We start from the raw sequence: 18,295 nt of genomic DNA, 5'->3' as shown, positions 1-18,295 counted from the left end.
CTCAGGTCCCTCCCTTGCCGTACCTGGGGATCAATGACAGACAGCAATGGGGAGTAAGTTGAGGGTGTGGGAAGCAAGAGGGCTCCCATGACCAGAGCAAAGCTGTCCTTGTGCTGCCTCCAGGTCCCCATGTCCCCAGTGGATGATACCTTTGCCTCTGGGGACACCTTGCAAGTGGGATCTTTGATTCCCTCTCTGTCCCTCTGTCTGCCTATCTGGGTCCTTGCAGGCCCTTCTCTCCTACTCCATCCAGTGCCCAAGGGGAGGGCCTGCATTTGGGATGCTGGCACTGGGCCCAGGCTGCAGCCTTGCACGTTGGCTGGAGAGGCAGTGTTGATTCTTACTGGGCCTCAGGTGCCGGGGTGCCGTGGGCTTCATGGTTTCCATTCCCGGTTCATTCTTTGGAGAGTTCCCATGGGAGATGTTGAAGTTGGGGCTCAGAGGGCAGACCCTGAGCCCTGAGAGACTGGAAGAGTGAGCCATGTCACATGACCTAGAAGAAATCATTCAATCATTCACTCAGGCCACGGCTGTCGGCCTTCCTCATCCCTGGCCCCATCTTGCCCAGTCTGCTTCCCATGCCAGGCAGAGAGCTTGAGAGAAGGGAAGAGATGGTGCCCTGCTGCAGCTGGAGCAAGACCTCCTATCTGGACCATAGGAGCTGCAAGCACAGCAAGCTCCTCTTTGTATTGGAACAAGGCCAGATATGGGGAGAGGAGGGCCAGTGTGGCAGGGGCTACATGTGGGCAGCAGTTGGGCATTCATCTAGGGAGCCCTCTGTCTTTTTTTTTTTTTTTTTGAGACAGAGTCTCCCTCTGTCACCCAGGCTGGAGTGCAGCGGCACCATCTCTGCTCACTGCAAGCTCCGCCTCCCAGGTTCATGCCATTCTCCTGCCTCAGCCTCCCAAGTAGCTGGGACTACAGGTGCCCACCACCAAGCCCAGCTAATTTTTTGTATTTTTAGTAGAGACGGGGTTTCACCATGTTAGCCAGGTTGGTCTCGAACTCCCGACCTTGTGATCTGCCCGCCTCGGCCTCCCAAAGTGCTGGGATTACAGGTGGAAGCCCTCTGCCTTTATGGCCCTTGGCAACAGTGCACGAAGGGGCTTCTCATGAGGAAACTGAGGCCAACTTTGAGCACCACACAAGGAGGGAGGATGAAACTGGCAGGTGGCCCAGCCCTGCCTGGCTGGGGAGCTACTGCGCTCTCCACCCCACAGTGGTGCTCATGCACAGCTCACTTTCCCTGGCAGCTGGGAGAAATTCTTAGGGATGAACCCTGCTGCTTCGGGCTGAGTGAGGCTTAGGACAGGACTAGAGGGTGGGAAGTGGAGAAGGGGGGTGAGGACAGGGGTTGGTGTTTGGCACCAGGGCTGGAAACCAGGGCCATCTGTCAAGAGGCTTAGCTGGCCAGGGGTGCCCCAGCTGGGAGCTTCTGCTCAGTCAGGCGGGTCTCAGCTGTTCTTAGGATCTCCCAACACAGATACATTTGCAGATGACAGAGCAGGGTTCTGGAAGTGCCATTCTGCTAGCTCTCTCCAGGGTGGCCCATCCATAGCACCACCGACTTCCCCATCCAGCTCAGGGACCCGGGACCTGGGGCTTACATCCCGACCAGAGTGGTGGCATCAGCATGGGCATAGGGAAGAGGGTAACTTCCCAGGCTTTGGAACACATTGCGGCAGATTCTGGGTTTCCCAGCAGAACTTGGCAAAGACCTTGAATGGTTTAAAATCACTTAAGAAAGTAGAAGGGGAATCAATTATACCCACTAGCCTTGATCTAAGAGTCTTCCATATGTTAACCATTCATAAAATGCCTTCAGTATTCTCTGAATATTGAATAAAAGAGAATTATATTCTCTTTTAATTTTCAAAACTTAAACTACCTGTTCAATTTTTAATTTAACATATTTTGTACCACCCATTTAAATATTTATTTAACACACTTTGGTAAATTAACTCACCTTTCATTTCAATAAATATATTTATAAAGGAAATCTTACATTACTACCAAAAATGGAAAATCATAATCACCTGCCAGAAGCAGAAGGAAATGACATACAGAAATACCTAACTTCTAACTAGATGCTGTTACTTTCTAAAGGTGCTGAGCCCAAAGCTGGCTGTCTTTTTTTGAACAGGGTGATTGACAAGTGTGGTGGGGCAATTACAGAGGCCATAGTGTCCAAATGAGATTTCATCCTTGACTAATCAGAAGATTGAAAAATAGAAAAAGAGGCCAGGTGCAGTGGCTTATGCCTGTAATCCCAGCAATTTGGGAGGCTGAGACAGGAGGATAATTTGAGCCCAGGAGTTCAAGATCAGCCTGGGCAACATAGGGAAACCCCATCTTTATGGAAAAAAAAAAATTAGCTGAGCATAGTGGTGTGTGCCTGTAGTCCCACCTACTTGGGAGGCCGAGGCTGGAGGATGGCTTGAGCCCAGGAGGTCAAGGCTGCATTGAGCTGTGATCATCCCACTGCACTCCAGCTTGGATGACAGAGTGAGACTCTGTCTCAAAACAAACAAACAAACAAACATGGAAAAAGGAAATCTTCTCTCCAAGTGCTTCAGTATTATGATGATGATGATGATGATTATTATTATTATTTTATTTATTTATTTTTTTGAGATGGAGTCTTGCTCTGTCGCCCAGGCTGGAGTGCAGTGGCATGGATCTCACCTCACTGCAACTTGTGCCTCCCGGGCTCAAGTGGTTCTCATGCCCCAACCTCCTGAGTAGCTAGGATTACAGGCGTGCGCCACCACGCCCGGCTAATTTTTTGTATTTTTAGTAGAGACGGGGCTTTGCCATGTTTCCCAGTCTGATCTTGAACTCCTGAGCTCAGGCAATCTGCCCGCCTCGGCTTCCCAAAGTGCTGGGATTACAGGCGTGGGTCACTGCGTCCGGCCACTTCAGTATTATTTAACAGTCATTGAACATCAGTTAAAAGCCCCACAAGAAATACCAGTCATCTATGCCACCTAAACATGCAGGCCTTGCCTCTTTCAGGCCCTTGCTGACCATCCTGGCAAAGACATTTCCCTACCTTTAGCTCCTTTTCAGCAATGAGCATCTTTCTGGAATGACTGGTATCTTTCCTCCATCTCGTATGTGTTGGGATCCTACTTGGACCAGATGTGGCGCTGGGCACTGGGGCAAGTACAAGATGAGCAGGGGCAGGCTTAGAGGAGCTCTTGCTGCCAACAGAGAGAGTTTTCTTCTTTTTTTTTGAGTACGTGAACTTTTATTCTTCATCAAGTGCTTCATAGAGCCATGGAGATCAGTGTGACACTGTAATAGAGCACAGTACAAACCCAGGGGGCGAGAGTACAGGAAGACGGAGGAGAGGCACTCAGACGGATCACTGAAGATGAGTAGTTTTCTGTGTAGAAAAGATGGAGAGGGACATTTCAATTAGAGGTCATTGCAAGTCCTGAGTATTCTTAGAGGGAAGAAGGGCATTTGGGGAGCATTGTATGATTTTCTAGGGGGTCTGGGGGATGGTGGGAGATGGGGCAGGAATGGAAAGATGGGGATGGGCCTAAGTGCCAGGAATGTGGACCTTATCTTGAGGGTGGAGGGAAACTGGTGAAGTGATGTTGTCAGACGTGGATTAGAAAGATCATTCTGGCTGCTGTGCAGGAAGAGTCAGAGGGATATGGGAGAGGCAGGGAGGGCAGTTAGAAGCTCATGGCTAAGGTCTGGGTGAGGGCAGAGTTGATGGGGAGTTAGGGGGCTGAATGATCAGAGACAGCCGAACATTTTTTGAGCATTTCTCACAAGTCTTTTACTAGGAGATGGACGAACTAGTCATATCAACCTTTGTCAGAGGAGGAAACTGAGGCACAGAGTAGTTAAGTAACTTATCAAAGTCACACAGCTCATGAGCACAGAGCTGGATGGAGCTCAGGTAGGCACACCGGAGACCAGTGTGTTCTTCACCATTCTCTTCTGGCCTTGGTGACCAGAATATACATCCAAGTTTCTGCCAGGAGCCGGGATAATTCACACATCTCTGTATCCCCTCCCGAGCTCTGTATGGGGTAGGCACTCAACCAAGGTCAATTCCACACTCCCTGCTGGGCCCTGCAAAAGGACCAGGACAGTCGAATCACTTGCATTCCTGCTCAGAGGTCAGCTAGTGTCAGCACCACCTTGTTTATTTGGTCCACTTTCTTCTTCCGGCCCTTTGGGTGAACTCTGCACGCTGTCCTTGAGTGCCGGTGGGCATGGTCTTGGTGCCTCTCCATCTTTTGGCCATGCCAGTTGTCTCCTCATCAAACTGGAGTCTCCCAAGGGCAGAGCCTCAGTCTCCGCAGAAAGCCTTGAGGATCCTGAGAGCAAGGACTGGTTTTCATCCATTTGGAGCTCTATAAGGGCAGGAGCTGTGCCTCCCCCTCCTCTGTGATAACTCCTTAGTACCCTAGTTCCAGCTCAGCCCACAGTGGGCACAAGGTGGGAGCAAGGAGGGATGAGGGATGCAGACAGCAATGACCATCAATAGAGGATCATCAAACTCTGCTCCTGGGAGTTTCTATCCCGAAGAGGCTAAGTCTCAGACCTGCTGTTGGGGCCAGCCGGAGACCAGACTCCAGGATCTAGGTCACCCCTGTGGCAGTAGAGCTGATTTATGGTGGCCCTGACAGCCTAATATCATCAAAATATCCCACACAATGGAGAGAAGCTGGGCCGCCCCCAGGCAGTCACCAAAGGACGCTGAGCCTGGGGCAGCCCGGCTGCCTCGTATCCCAGACCTCCCTCAGGTCTGTAGGGGGAGGCTGGCACAGAGCAAGGGCACACCCAGGTGTGCCACCTTCAGCTGGGAGTATAAGTAGGCAGCCCCAGGGACAGCTCTGTACCCTGCACTTGGGAACCGGTAGCACTCCTATCACCGCTTCTCAACTCGTGAGCTACCAGCTGTGTCATGAGCTGCAGACAGTTCTCCTTGTCCTACTTGAGCCGCAGTGGCCAGGGTGGTGGGGGCGGCATGGGCAGTGGGGGTGGCATAAGGTCTTCCTACAGCCACTGCAGCTCCTCAGGGGGTGGTGGAAGAGGGGGCCAATTCAGCTCTTCTAGTGGCTATGGTGGGGGAAGCTCTTGTGTCTATGGGAGGGGAGGTGGCGGCAGTTTTGGCTACAGCTATGGCGGAGGATCTGGGGGTGGTTTTAGTGCCAGTAGTTTAGGCGGTGGCTTTGGGGGTGGTTCCAGAGGTTTTGGTGGTGTTTCTGGAGGAGGCTATGGTAGTTCTGGGGGTTTTGGAGGTGGCTTTGGTGGTGGTTCTGGAGGTGGCTTTGGGTGGCTATGGGGGTGGGTTTGGGGGCTTTGGGGGTGGTGCTGGAGGTGGTGATGGTGGTATTCTGACTGCTAATGAGAATAGCACCATGCAGGAACTCAATTCTCGGCTGGCCTCTTACTTGGGTAAGGTACAGGCTCTAAGGAGGCCAACAATGACCTGGAGAATAAGATCCAGGATTGGTATGACAAGAAGGGACCTGCTGCTACCCAGAAGAACTACCCCTCTTATTATGACACTATTGATGATCTCAAGTACCAGGTAGGTGCAGGAAACCATCTCTGTCTCGTTCTCTGTCTCTTACATTCTTTATCTTCCAAAAAAGGTAAAATGCTAAACTCTAAGCTCAGATAACAGCCAGGGAATCCACCTTTTGGAAATGTACACTTTCATCAGAAACAAACTTGTGTTTGGTTTCTGGGGATCCCAGGATAGGACTTTGGCCTGTGCTCTGAGCATTCATTTCTACTTCCTCAACTTTCAGAGTTTGGGCAGAGCAAAGAGGAGGCCTGGGTTAACATGAGCTGAGCTGGGACTTGATGTGGAACCTCCGTTAGGTCTGGTCTAAGTCAATACTCTCTCTTCCTTTGTACTTCTCCTGGGCTTCTTTAGGAGTGTATCTTGATCTTTTAAAGTATTTTGGACCCGATTGTACATGTTGGTTATTCAAGTGATGGAGAGGATCCAGAACTGTGGGAATGGAAGCTATCTATCCATCCATCCATCCATCCATCCATCCATCCATCCATCCATCCATTCATCCCTCCCTCCCTCCACCCACATGTCTATCTATCTATCCATTTATTCAGCCACTCAGTTCAGTGAGTGCCTACCCTCAGGGTTGCTTTGGGTAGACATAGTGATGTGCTAGACTTAGTTCTGGTGGAGCTCACAGTCTGGCTCATCAATATTCTCAGTGATTCCTCTTGTTTTAACTTCTGCATGTCTCTGGATGTGCTGTTTCTTCTACTCCAAATCTCTTCCATTTGTTTATTAATGTTACAACTTAGCCATCCTTCAGGGCCCAATTTAATTGCCAGCCACCTCCTTCCTGAAGTCTTTCTTGATCTCCCATTGCCATAAGCCACCTCTCCTTTCCTTGAACTCTTTTAGGACACTTTTGACTTTGTAGTCAATGGTGGGCTCCTTGAGGAACAGGATGTCAGTAATCTCTAAATCCTACTATGTCCTTTGCAGTAGATCTTCAAATATTTGTTGAATGAATGAATGAATGAATGAAGGCCACACCAAACATCTTCGCTGAAGGCTGGAAGGGGTCTGTGCCATGTCCCAGCTGTTGAAAATTCCTCATTCCTCTTGAGAATCCTCCTGCATGGAATCCTCACTTCCTGTGGCTTTGCCTGGCCTCTTGCCCTCCCAGCAGTGGTCCACAGCATGATTTCATGGCTGTGTCCTTTTTTTTTCAGATTGTGGACCTGACAGTGGGCAACAATAAAACTCTTCTGGACATCAACAACACTCGCATGACACTGGATGACTTCAGGATAAAGTGAGTCCTGCTCCTCTTTTCCTCTCCTGTCATCAGCCCTTTCCCCCAAACCTCAGCGCTCTGGAGGTCCTGGTATGGCCTGGTTCCCTCTTGATTGTTTTCTACCCCTGGCTGGTCTGCAGGTTCGAGATGGAGCAAAACCTGCGGCAAGGAGTGGATGCTGACATCAATGGCCTGCGGCAGGTGCTGGACAATCTGACCATGGAGAAGTCTGACCTGGAGATGCGGTATGAGACTCTGCAGGAGGAGCTGATGGCCCTCAAGAAGAATCATAAGGTGATAAGGTGCTGGGGCTTATGGCTTACTGGGGAGAGGGAGGAGCAGAAATACAGAGACAGCAGGGGAGCTTTGGAACATTGCCTGGGAGACACCCTCTCCTTTGCTCTTGAGGACACTTTCAGCTTCTCCTTGGCATCACCTGTGGTAGTGGGTGGGCTTTGGCTTCACAACTGTGTCCCCTTTTTGTACCCTGGGGGGACCAGAGGGAGAAATCTGAAAGGTGGTGCAGAGGGCTTTATCCCTGACCTCATCTCCCTTTCCTCCCTGGCAGGAGATGAGTCAGCTGACTGGGCAGAACAGTGGAGATGTCAATGTGGAGATAAACGTTGCTCCTGGCAAAGATCTCACCAAGACCCTCAAAGACATGCATCAGGAGTATGAGTAGCCCATTGCTAAGAACAGAAAGGACATCGAGAATCAATATGAGACTCAGGTGAGCAGAGTGGGCTGCCCATTCATCCTCCTCCCATCCATCTATGCATATCTCCATCCCTCCCTCCTCCCATTCCTTCATCCTCCTAGCTCTGCATCTCTCAGTGCAGCTGTCATTTATCCATCTTCCAATGGAAGTCATTCAACCATCTTCATTCACTGCATACAAACATCATTACAAAGTAGCTTCTCAGTGCCATGTTATATGTAAAGTATTGATGTCTCAGAGGTATTGATGTCTCAGATATGAGCCAAACAACATTGCTGCCCTTGAGAAGCTCACAGTTTATTAGATGTGTGTGAACAAAAGCAGAATGTGAACAATTTAATCTAATGCTATGTATTGTAAGACTATAGGAGAGGGATACAGTGTGTCTCCCATACTGTACTGAGCTCCTTGGTGGTTCCCTTCCTCCTTGAGTCTCCAGTGCCTAGCCAGAGTCTGGCACATACATGAAGGCATGGTCTGTGGTGTGTGTGTGTGTGTGTGTGTGTATGTTTGAAAGGTGGGGGAAGTTTGGAATAAGGTTAGGTTAGAAAGACGGTTGTGAGACAAAGTGTGAAGGGTCCTGCAACCTTGTTGAGAGGGAATGTCATGTTGAGAGGACCGGACAACCCTGCATGGCTGGAGGGTACCCAAAACTCAGAATGACTTGTCTTTGGCTTCAGATTAGCCTTGGCCCTGGAGGTGAAGCTCCTGGTGAATGGGGCCGAATGTCACCCACTGAAGCTCCTGGCCCAGCCTGGTGCTTACTGAGCCTTTGGTTTTGCAGATAACCCAGATCGAGCATGAAGTATCCAGTAGTGGTCAGGAGGTGCAGTCCAGTGCCAAGGAGGTGACCCAGCTCCGGCACAGTGTCCAGGAGTTGGAGATTGAGCTGCAGTCTCAGCTCAGCAAGGTTGGTAGTTCTGCTGTAGACCCTTTGCCAAGGTGGGGCACAGGAAGGCTTTGCAGCCCAGGAGTGGGAAGAAGAGGAGTTATAATGTTGCATCCCTCTTAAAGCCTTCTCCTGACCCTTAGAAAGCTGCCCTGGAGAAGAGCTTGGAAGACACGAAGAACCGCTACTGTGGCCAGCTGCAGATGATCCAGGAGCAGATCAGTAACTTGGAGGCCCAGATCACTGAGGTCCGGCAAGAGATTGAGTGCCAGAATCAGGAATACAGCCTTCTGTTCAGCATTAAGATGCAGCTGGAGCAGGAAATCGAGACCTACCGCAACCTGCTTGAGGGAGGCCAGGAAGACTTGGAGGTGCTCCAGGATTCGGTGGAACCCCTGGGGGTCCTTAGGCCTCTGACACTACTTCTATCCCTCTGGATAGAGGCAGCTGGGGGAAGTTCTTATACACAGGGTCTTATGGGTTGAGGACTTCTTCATCCTGGGGGCGGGAGGGACCTCAGTGCATTTGGGCTTTGGGGAAGGGGGATGGTGACACTGAGAGAAGGAGCCGCCTCCCTGCTCCAGGGAGGGGAGGGCCCCACAGTCCCAGCTGGAGGCTCTCCCCTCCCAGCTATGGTGCCAGCCCAGACTCTGTCCTCTGCCTCCCAGGAAGGAAAACAGAAAGATTCATGTTTGGGTTCTGACTCTGTCCAGGTCCATCCTCATATATGTGTGTGTCGGCCACTAATTTTTTATTATTATTTTTTAAGACGGAGTCTCACTCTGTCGCCCAGGCTGGATGGAGTGCAGTGGTGCAGCCTCTGCTCACTGCAAGCCCCGCCTCCCGGGTTCATACCATTCCCCTGCCTCAGCCTCTCCAAGTAGCTGGGACTACAGGCGCCCACCACCACGCCCCGGGTAATTTTTTGTATTTTTAGTAGAGATGGGGTTTCACCATGGTCTCGATCTCCTGACCTCGTGATCTGCCTGCCTTGACCTCCCAAAGTGCTGGGATTACAAGCGTGAGCCACCGCGCCTGGCCTGGGCCGCTCATTTTAACTCTCTTGTTTTCTTTCTTTCTTAGTGAATCCTCCGAGCTGGAAAAATTGGCCTTGAGGGTAGCCAAGGAGGTCGAGGAGGAAGTGGAGGCAGTCATGGAAGAGGATCCAGGGGAGGAAGTGGAGGCAGCTATGGTGGAGGAAGTGGATCTGGAGGAGGAAATGGAGGTGACTATGGTGGAGGAAGTGGGTCCAGGGGAGGAAGTGGAGGCAGCTATGGTGGAGGAAGTGGTTCTGGAGGAGGAAGTGGAGGTGGCTATGATGGAGGAAGTGGAGGTGGCCATAGCAGAGGAAGTGGAGGTGGCCATAGTGGAGGAAGTGGGGGCAACTATGGAGGAGGAAGTGGTTCTGGAGGAGGAAGTGGGGGTGGCTATGGTGGAGGAAGTGGCTCCAGGGGAGGAAGTGGAGGCAGCCATGGTGGAGGAAGTGGTTTTGGAGGTGAAAGTGGAGGCAGCTACAGAGGCGGTGAAGAAGGGAGTGGAAGTGGTGGTGGCTATGGAGGAGGAAGTGGAAAATCATCCCATTCCCAGTCTTCTTCCTCAAAATCTGGTGACCAAAATGAGACGAAAGGTAAGAGACAATCCTAGGTTGTTGGGTGGAGGGAGGCACAACTCTAGATTGTGGGGTGGAGAGTCAAGGTATCACTCTTTTTTTTCGAGTATTTTTGAATCTCTAGGGAATACAGATTCTGAATAGAGCTAGATGTTAGGGAAATCTCTAGTGAGGTATCAGAGACCGGCCCTTGGTTCTGAATTGATCATTATTTTTGACAGAGCCTAGGATGAGGCTAGGACCAAATCTACACATGGCTGAGTCTCAGTCATGAAAATTGTGCATTATCATGACCCACCCTATGAGGTAGGTTTTATTATAATCCCCATTTTAAGGAAAATGAGGTTCAGAGAAAATAACTAGTTTGCTCAAAGTCATACAATCACAAATGAGGGGTTCAGCTCTGTGGGGCTTCACAGCCAGTACTTTCAACTCTCGTGAGGATGGGGGACCAGGATCAGCAACAGTTCAGGTGGAAAAGAGACTCAGGGATTTTAGTCAGTAGTTGGCTTGCACAAGTATTACATGATGCAACTGCCAAAAGGATGAACATAATCTAAATGTAAGAAAGACTCACACAGGTGAGTTGGTCTCTAGATCAGGGAAAATTTTCCCATGTACACATTGAGTTTTATAAAATAGAAATGTAATATGAAATTATAGTAAAAGGCTGGGTAATATGACTGGGAATGTTTAGCTCAGAGAAGACTTGAGGTGCCTGGGAGCTGCCCTGCAGGGTGTCTGATGTGGTTTTGTGTGTCCAGTGGCACTGCAGGGCCATGGATGTACATCTAAGAGTGAGGCTGGGGCCGTCTTTTGCCTCAGTATCCAAATAATTGACTAACAAATCTGTTGAATGGAGGGGGCTGCCTCATAAGCCCCCCATCCTCAGACTTGGGGGTGCATCTGCCAGGTTTGCTGCAACAGAGATTCAGGAATTAGATGGGGATCAGTAGGTTGGGAGACCCCAGGGTCCTTCCCCGTCAGGATTCTCCAGCTCTTTGAGCTCTAGTGTCCTTGCTTTGAGTTTCCTCATCTTTTCCCAAGTCCCAACCTCTCTGCTCCTGCTTACAGTCCTCCCTTCTACCCCTCATCTCCCTTCCATCTCTCCACAGGCTTCCTTTCATGATACTAGAGCCTCTGTAAACTTCTCCTGCCCAGCCCCAGATGAGCATCCCCAGATGGGCAGACCCCCGATGAAGCCTGCTTATTGGATCCTGACATCAGGGATAGCTGGTGAGCCCCTGTGCCCATCTAGGACTGGACTGACTTGGCATATGTGCCTCTGGTTTTCCATCATCTTCCAACCCTGCTTGGCTTTGATCTTTGATGACTTCAGAGTTGGGGAGACAGACCTCTTTCTTCTCTCTGGCCTGGGGTGATCTCACACCCTGCATGATCTTGATTATAATAAAGCTTTCCTACTGCAAATCAAACTCAGACTTTGACCCATTTGTTCTTTGGGATTAAGAAGGGATAGAGTGGGCAGGACACAGTAGCTCATGTTTGTAATCCTAGCACTTTGGGAGGCTGAGACAGGAGGATCACTTGAGGCCAGGAGTTCAAGACTAGCCTGAGCAACATAGTGAGACCTGTCTTTACAAAAAATTAAAAAAAAAATTAGACAGGCATGGTTACGGGCACCTGTGGTCTCAGCTACTCAGGAGACTGAGATGGGAGGATTGCTTGGGCCCAGGAGTTGGAGGCTTCAGTGAGCTATGATCGCATCATTGCATTCCATCCTTGGTGACAGAATAAAGGGATAATCAATCTGTTATAAAGAGTGTGGGTTCACTTTTCTATTGGTTAACTTCTGCTTGTAACAAAGGAACCCACATTTAGTGGCTAAAAATAACAACCATTCGTTTAGCTTACAGTTTTGCAGTTTAGACTGGGAAGCTCTGTTTCCCTTTATGCACCTATGTGGTTCGCTGCAAGTCGGCCAGGTGGCTCTTCCTCTGGTAGTTGGCTGGATGCTGGTTGGGGTGATGAGGATGAATGGGGTCTGTGACTCCCATCCTCCAGCCAACTAGCTTGAGCAAGTGTTCCAAGATAATGAGCAGAAACATGCAAGGCCTCTTGAGGTTTAGGCTCAGAGAAGTCACTTTGGCTGTATTATATTGGCCAAGCAAGTCACAACCTAGCCCAGATTCAAGAGCAGGGGAAATAGACTTCTCTTGAGGAGAGGAACTGCAAAGTCACATGGCAATGGGCATGGATATAGGGAGGGCAATAACTGAAGCAATGTTTTGCAAGCAATCTACCATAGTCTATTGGCATGTCGTGTGTTAGCTATGGAGGAAAACAAGACAAAAATCATGTGGTCTTTGCTTGTAAGATTTCAAGTAAAACATATAGGCATAAATAAAGTCCTTCAAGGCAAAGTAAGGGACATTCCACAAGATATCAGCCAACAATATTCTCTAAAGATTCTGATAGTCAAAAATCCTTTTTATCGCTAGGGGCAAAGAGCACCCCCTGCCTTCCCCAGCCTCCAGGCCTCTGACTCTTTCCCAGTGTGATGCCTCCAACACTGAACTGCTCCCTGAACTCCCTGCATTGTCTCACCCGGCCAAGCCATTTCCCACGGCTTTCCCTGTGCCAGAAACACCCACCACCTGAGCCCTTTTCTTCCCACTCCTCATTCTTCAAGTCTCAGGTTTTTGGAAGAACACTTTCTCCTTCCCTCCACCCCACCGCACGGGGAGCAGTGAGCGACTCCCACAAATTTTTTTTTTTTTTTTTGAGACAGGGTCTCACTCTGTCACCCAGGCTGGAGTGCAGTGGTGTGATCATGGCTCACTGCAGCCTCAACCTCCTGGGCTCAGGTAATCCTCCCACCTCAGCCTCCCGAGTAGCTGGAACTATAGGCACACACCACCATGCCCTGATAGTTTTTTGTAGAGATGTTACCTAGGCTGATCTTGAACTCCTGGACCCAAGCAGTCCACCTGCCTCGACCTCCCAAAGTGCTGAGATTATAGGTGTGAGCCACTGTGCCTATCCTCTCACAAAATCTTTTCTAGAAACCCATACCTGGCCAGGTATGGTGGCTCATACCTGTAACCTCAGCACTTTGGGAGGCCGAGGCAGGCAGATTGCTTAAGCCCAGGAGTTCAAGACCAGCCTGGGCAACATAGCAAGAACAAGTCTCTAAAAATAAAAAATAAAAAAATTGGCCCAGGCATGGTAGCGCATGTCTGTAGTCCTAGCTACCGAGGAGGCTGAGGTGGGAGGATCACCTGAGCCCAGGAGTTTGAGGCTGCAATGAGCTAGGATTGTGTCACTGCACTCTACCCTGGGTGACAGAGCAAGACCCCGTCTCAACAAACAAACAAACAAAAACAAAAAACAAAAAACAAAACAAAAAGCTCCTCCCAGCCCACACCTCCTGAGTGGTTGTCCCCTGCGGTGATGACTGACACATGCCATTTAACCTTCGCGTTGCTGGTAATAGCTATTGATTTTATGGAGTGCCAGATACTGTGCTTCATACCTGATTTTTCATTTATTCCCCCCCAAGTCCTCTGAGGTTGGTGTTATTAGCCTCATTTCAGAGGTGGGGACACTGAGGCTCTGACAGGTGAGGTAATGGCCATTGCATGACATGGCTTCAAAATAAAATGGTGGCTCTGTGAATCAAACCCAGGCCACCCTGGCTCCAAGGCCCGGGCTCTAAACCACATGCCATGCTGGTGTGATAATGGTCCATGTTTTATAGGGGAGGAAACTGGAGCTTAGGGAGGGGAATACCTAGGCCTGGCTAATGAGTGGCTCTCACCCCAAGGCATGGCTCTTTGCAAAGGCCAGGCCTGTCACTGCCTTGCTACATGGTCACTTAATCTTACCCGCTACACTATACTGCTGGGCCTCTGTTTTGTGGCTGTTTGTGTAGATCTTTCCCTCCCCCGCTCTCCCCTCTCCCATCTACCGGGAGCTTGCTGGGGGCCGGGCCTGAGTCTCTTTCATCTCTGAATTCTGCATGTGGCATAGGGCCTGGCTCAGGGCCCATGCACAGCACACGAGTGAATGAGGGAATGAATGGTGTTTCCTGGGCATGGCTTTGGGCAAAGCAAGAAACTGCTTAGAGCTCCAGCAGCCCCGGGTCTATGTCCCTCCTCCAACCCCGACCTGCCTCCTGCCTTTGTCAGGAGCCTACAGTGTTTACCTCTTTCTCTTCCCTGAGTTCAGGTCATCCCCTGGGGACAGACATCCTGGGTCCAGGGCACCTGCCTGCTGGTTTCTGCTGAGCAGGACAACAGCTGTGGGACTTTAGGCAGGCTGAGGCCCCACTCTGTCTCAGTTTTCTGACCTATACAAACTTTTGGAGGTAGGCTAAAGCACGTGTTTGGCCTTTAAAAGAGGGAGAATCTTTGCTGAAGCAAAATCTCACAGAAAGCTGAGTATATAAAACCAGTGTGAGTGCATGTGTGAGAAGGCCTGTGAGTGTATGTGTGAGTATGTGTGTGCATGTGTGTGTATGTGTGAGTAGGCGTGAATACTGTGTGAGGTGTGTAAGTGTGTGTCAGTGTGGGTGGTCACAGCGGATACACTCAGCTCCCACCTCTCTGCTTAGGGCTCAGCAGGCGGGGCTTGAAAATCTCTGGGCTAAAAGATTTCTATGCCTCCATCCTACAAGTGTAGGAGTTTTGTCTAAATCATCTTGCTGGGCTTTTAGATGCTTATTATGTTTCTTTTTCTTATTTTATTATTTTTTTTTTTGAGACAGAGTCTTGCTCTGTTGCCCAGGCTGGAGTGCAGTGGCTCGATCTCAGCTTACTGCAACCTCTGCTTCCCAGGCTCAAGCAATTCTTCCCGCCTCAGCCTCCCTTGTAGCTGGGATTACAGGCACCCACCACCACTCCCAGCTAATTTTTGTAGTTTTAGTAGAGATGGGGTTTCACCGTGTTGGTCAGGCTGGTCTTGAACTCCCAACCTCAGGTGATCCACCTGCCTTGGCCTCCCAAAGTGCTGGGATTACAGGCGCGAGCCACCATGCACAGCCAAGAAGATGCTTACTATGTTTCTTAGCAGTCAAGGTGAGGATAAGGATGAGGTAACATGGACATGGCAGGAATGGGAAACTTGGGGTTCCTGAAGCCTCCTCTCTTCTCCCCATGCTCCGGCCCTTTCTTCTGAAGCCTCAGACACGGATCTCCCTGTTGGGAGGTGTTTGTTTGGTTTCTGTGTGCCAGGTCCTCATTGTATGTTTACCAAGCAAGGACAGATATCTCTGGTGGATCTTCCCATCCCCACAGGCTCCAGCCCTAATCCCAGGTAAGGACTTTGGAGGAAGCACTTTCCTCTCCAACTCCAGCACATTCCACTGGAGGGGGAAGGGTCTTGGCAGGACTGAGCCAGGGGAGGGCAGAAAATGCATCCTGGCACTGTGGTTCCTTGGTGCATCCCCCGTGCCTCTCTGGTGCTGGCACTGCTGGTAGGCCTTGGGCTGGTGCTTGGGCAGCCTGCTGAGGACTGATGCTGGCACTGGGTAGTTCCTGCCTGGAATGGACATGAGATGCCTAAGGGAGCCAGTGAGGCTTTGTCTTCTGTTAATACTCTGTGTGTGTGTCTTTGTGGTGGGGTGGTGTTCCTTTTCAACTGACTTCAAAAGCCCTTCAGATACTAGGCCCCTGGCATGGGATCAGGCATCAGCTACTCTTCCTTGGGGCAAAGGGAATCTCCCCCGTTCTCCCTTATCTCCCCCTGAGTCCCCAGGCCTGGGCATTCCTGGTGTTTCCAGCTCCTGGCAGCCCATCTCGCTATGCGATTCTCTGTGGTTTCTGCCTGGTGAATGTTTATCCTGCAGCCGATTGGAGCTGCAATGAGTAGGGCCTCAGCATCCTGTCTCCGGAGCAGCTCTGAAGCTCCTTCCAGGTGCTGTTAGGAATGCCCCTTCTCCCCCAGCCCCCTGCTCACCTGGTCCAGAAACTCACTAACCTGAGCACCCCTCCCCCAAGTCTGCAAGGCCCCGCTTGCCAGCCTAAAGCCAGTGGAGCCTGGCATGAGTCAGAATTGAAAATAATAAGCACTCCCCTCAACCCATGCTAGAGGTGAGACATGCTCACTGCTGCTTTTTTGAAAATGTGGAAAACACAGATCTTCATTAGAAATCATCTGTCTCTTGGCTGGGCGCAGTGGCTCACACCTGTAATCCTAGCAGTTTGGAAGGCTGAGGTGGGTGGATCACTTCAGGCCAGGAGTTTGCGACCAGCCTGGCCAACATGGTGAAACCCTGCCTCTACTAAAAATATAAAAATTAGCCAGACGTTGTGGCAGGCACCTGTAATCCCAGCTATTCAGGAGGCTGAGGCAGGAGAATCACTTGAACCCAAGAGGCAGAAGTTGCAGAGAGCCAGGATTATGCCACTGCATTCCAGCTCGGGGGATGGAGTGAGACTCTGTCTCAAAAAAAAAAAAAAATGAAGACAAAAAAAAAAGGAAGTCACCTCTTTCATACCAACCCCTAACTGCGGGCTCTGTCTGTGAAGGCAGGGCCCAGGTGGACACAGCCCTTGTCTTTCCGCTCCCTCAGCGGTCATCAGCGCTGGCAGAGATCGGGGTACAGTCATTGCTTTGTTAGTAGAATCTAATTCTGCCAGGACGCCTTCCAATACAGATCTAGGAGGGCCCCGGGTGTGATTCATGTCCTTCTGGAGGCAGATTAGATAAACCACCATCCCAGACCAGCTTCCTGACTGCAGTGCAAATGCGAGGCTCACACCTCAACCAGGAGCCATGCAAGATTCTCTCCTTCCCTCGTCCTCACCATGAATCGTCAGCCTGACCTGCTGGCTCTGCCCTCAGGATATCCCTTGCAGCAGGCCACTGTTCCTGAAGTCCTCTGATGTCTCCCCAGAACAAGCCCCCAGTGTCTCTCACCTGGACTCTGTTAGAGCCTCTTATTAGATCTCCAGCTCCCTGGGCCCCATGGTCTGCTCCACAGGGAGCAGCCAGGGGCAGGGTGGGCATCCCAGTACTCCTCTGCTCAAAGCACCATTACTCTCAGGATAAACGCCAGCGCCTCCATTAGACTGCAGACACCAAGTGCTCTGTCCTGGCCTCCTCTGGGCTCATCTCCTGCACACCCTCATTCTGGCTCACCCCTCTTAACCACTGCACCTGCTTGGTGTTCCCTGAACAGACCAAGCTCCCTCTTCCTTAGGGATTTTGCCTCTGCTGTGCCCTTGGCCTGGAATAATCTTCCCTGGGGATCTGAGGGCTCCTTTGCCTCATTCAGGTCTCTGTTCATGCGTCACCTCCTCAGAGAGGCCTTCCCTGACCACCCCTCAATGGTCTTCCCTGCTGACCCCCTCCCTGGCTTTGCTACTCTGCCCCCTACCCCAAATGAAAGCCCCAGGAGGGCAGGCAGCTTTTGACTGCCCTGCTCTTGAAGCCCAGAGTCTAGAAGGTGCCTGGCACGCAGAGGGTGGACCATAATTGGTGTTAAATGAAGAAATAAAATAAAATAAAATAAAAGGGCTTTGGGAGAAGGCTCTCTTCTGGCAAACAATCATTAAATATTTACTAGTGCTGGAGTCAGCCCTGGGGCTAGATATAGAAGCTCGAAGTCTAGATGGGGAGACAGAGCTGTGATGTGTGCTGGGCAAGTGGGTGGGGTGGGAATGCTGACCCAGCCTGAGCGGATCTGGGTGGACATATGAGGGAGAAGACACCCACACCAGTGGAACTGAGAAGAGCTGGCACGGCTGCCATCCAGATAAAGGGAGGAGGCAGGTAGGCAGGGAGGATACTCTGGCCAACGCCGGGTGGAGGTGACCTCCAGCACACAGCGGGTGTTCAGTGAAAATGCTCGCAGTGTCCAAGACCCCTGCATCTGAGGAGGACAATTTGAGTTTCTGGACGGGAACCTTCCCAGGTGAGGGGAAGTACAGACCTGAAGCTTCCCACTCAGGAGTCATGGGGATCAGATGGGTTTTGAAAGGCAAGATTTTGCCTGTGGAGGGGTCTTGCTCATCTGGGACTGCCCAGAATCTGTTCTTGAGGGAGGCAGCATCGCCCCCTCAGCCCACCAGTACCCTGATGGGAGGGAAGTTTGTTGGCCAGAAGGGAGCAGGGAAGCACCCAGGTGCCCTTGCCTGGGTGCTGGGAATCTGGGCAGGCACCCGGACATTTTCTTTCTCTCTGTCCTGTGTCTGGCACTCTCCCTGCCTCAGTCCAGATGGAATGGGCCACAGCTTGAAGTGGGGCAGAGGCATCAAATAAGGCCCAAATTGAGTAGGGCAGGACAAAAGCTGAGAGAGACACTCCTGGCTAAGATCAGTGCG

At 50.8% G+C, this 18,295-nt stretch overlaps 1 pseudogene; it reads left to right on the top strand.

Annotated features, from left to right (window-relative positions):
* Positions 1–4,930: 4,930 nt before the first annotated feature.
* LOC129051158 (keratin, type I cytoskeletal 9-like) lies at positions 4,931–16,916 on the top strand (annotated as a pseudogene).
* The last annotated feature ends 1,379 nt before the right edge of the window (positions 16,917–18,295 follow it).

This window comes from Pongo abelii, chromosome 19, assembly GCF_028885655.2.
Source record: "Pongo abelii isolate AG06213 chromosome 19, NHGRI_mPonAbe1-v2.0_pri, whole genome shotgun sequence".
Classification (NCBI taxonomy): domain Eukaryota; kingdom Metazoa; phylum Chordata; class Mammalia; order Primates; family Hominidae; genus Pongo; species Pongo abelii.
The sequence above is the reverse complement of the archived record's forward strand: the minus strand, read 5'-3'. Positions and strand labels throughout refer to the sequence as shown.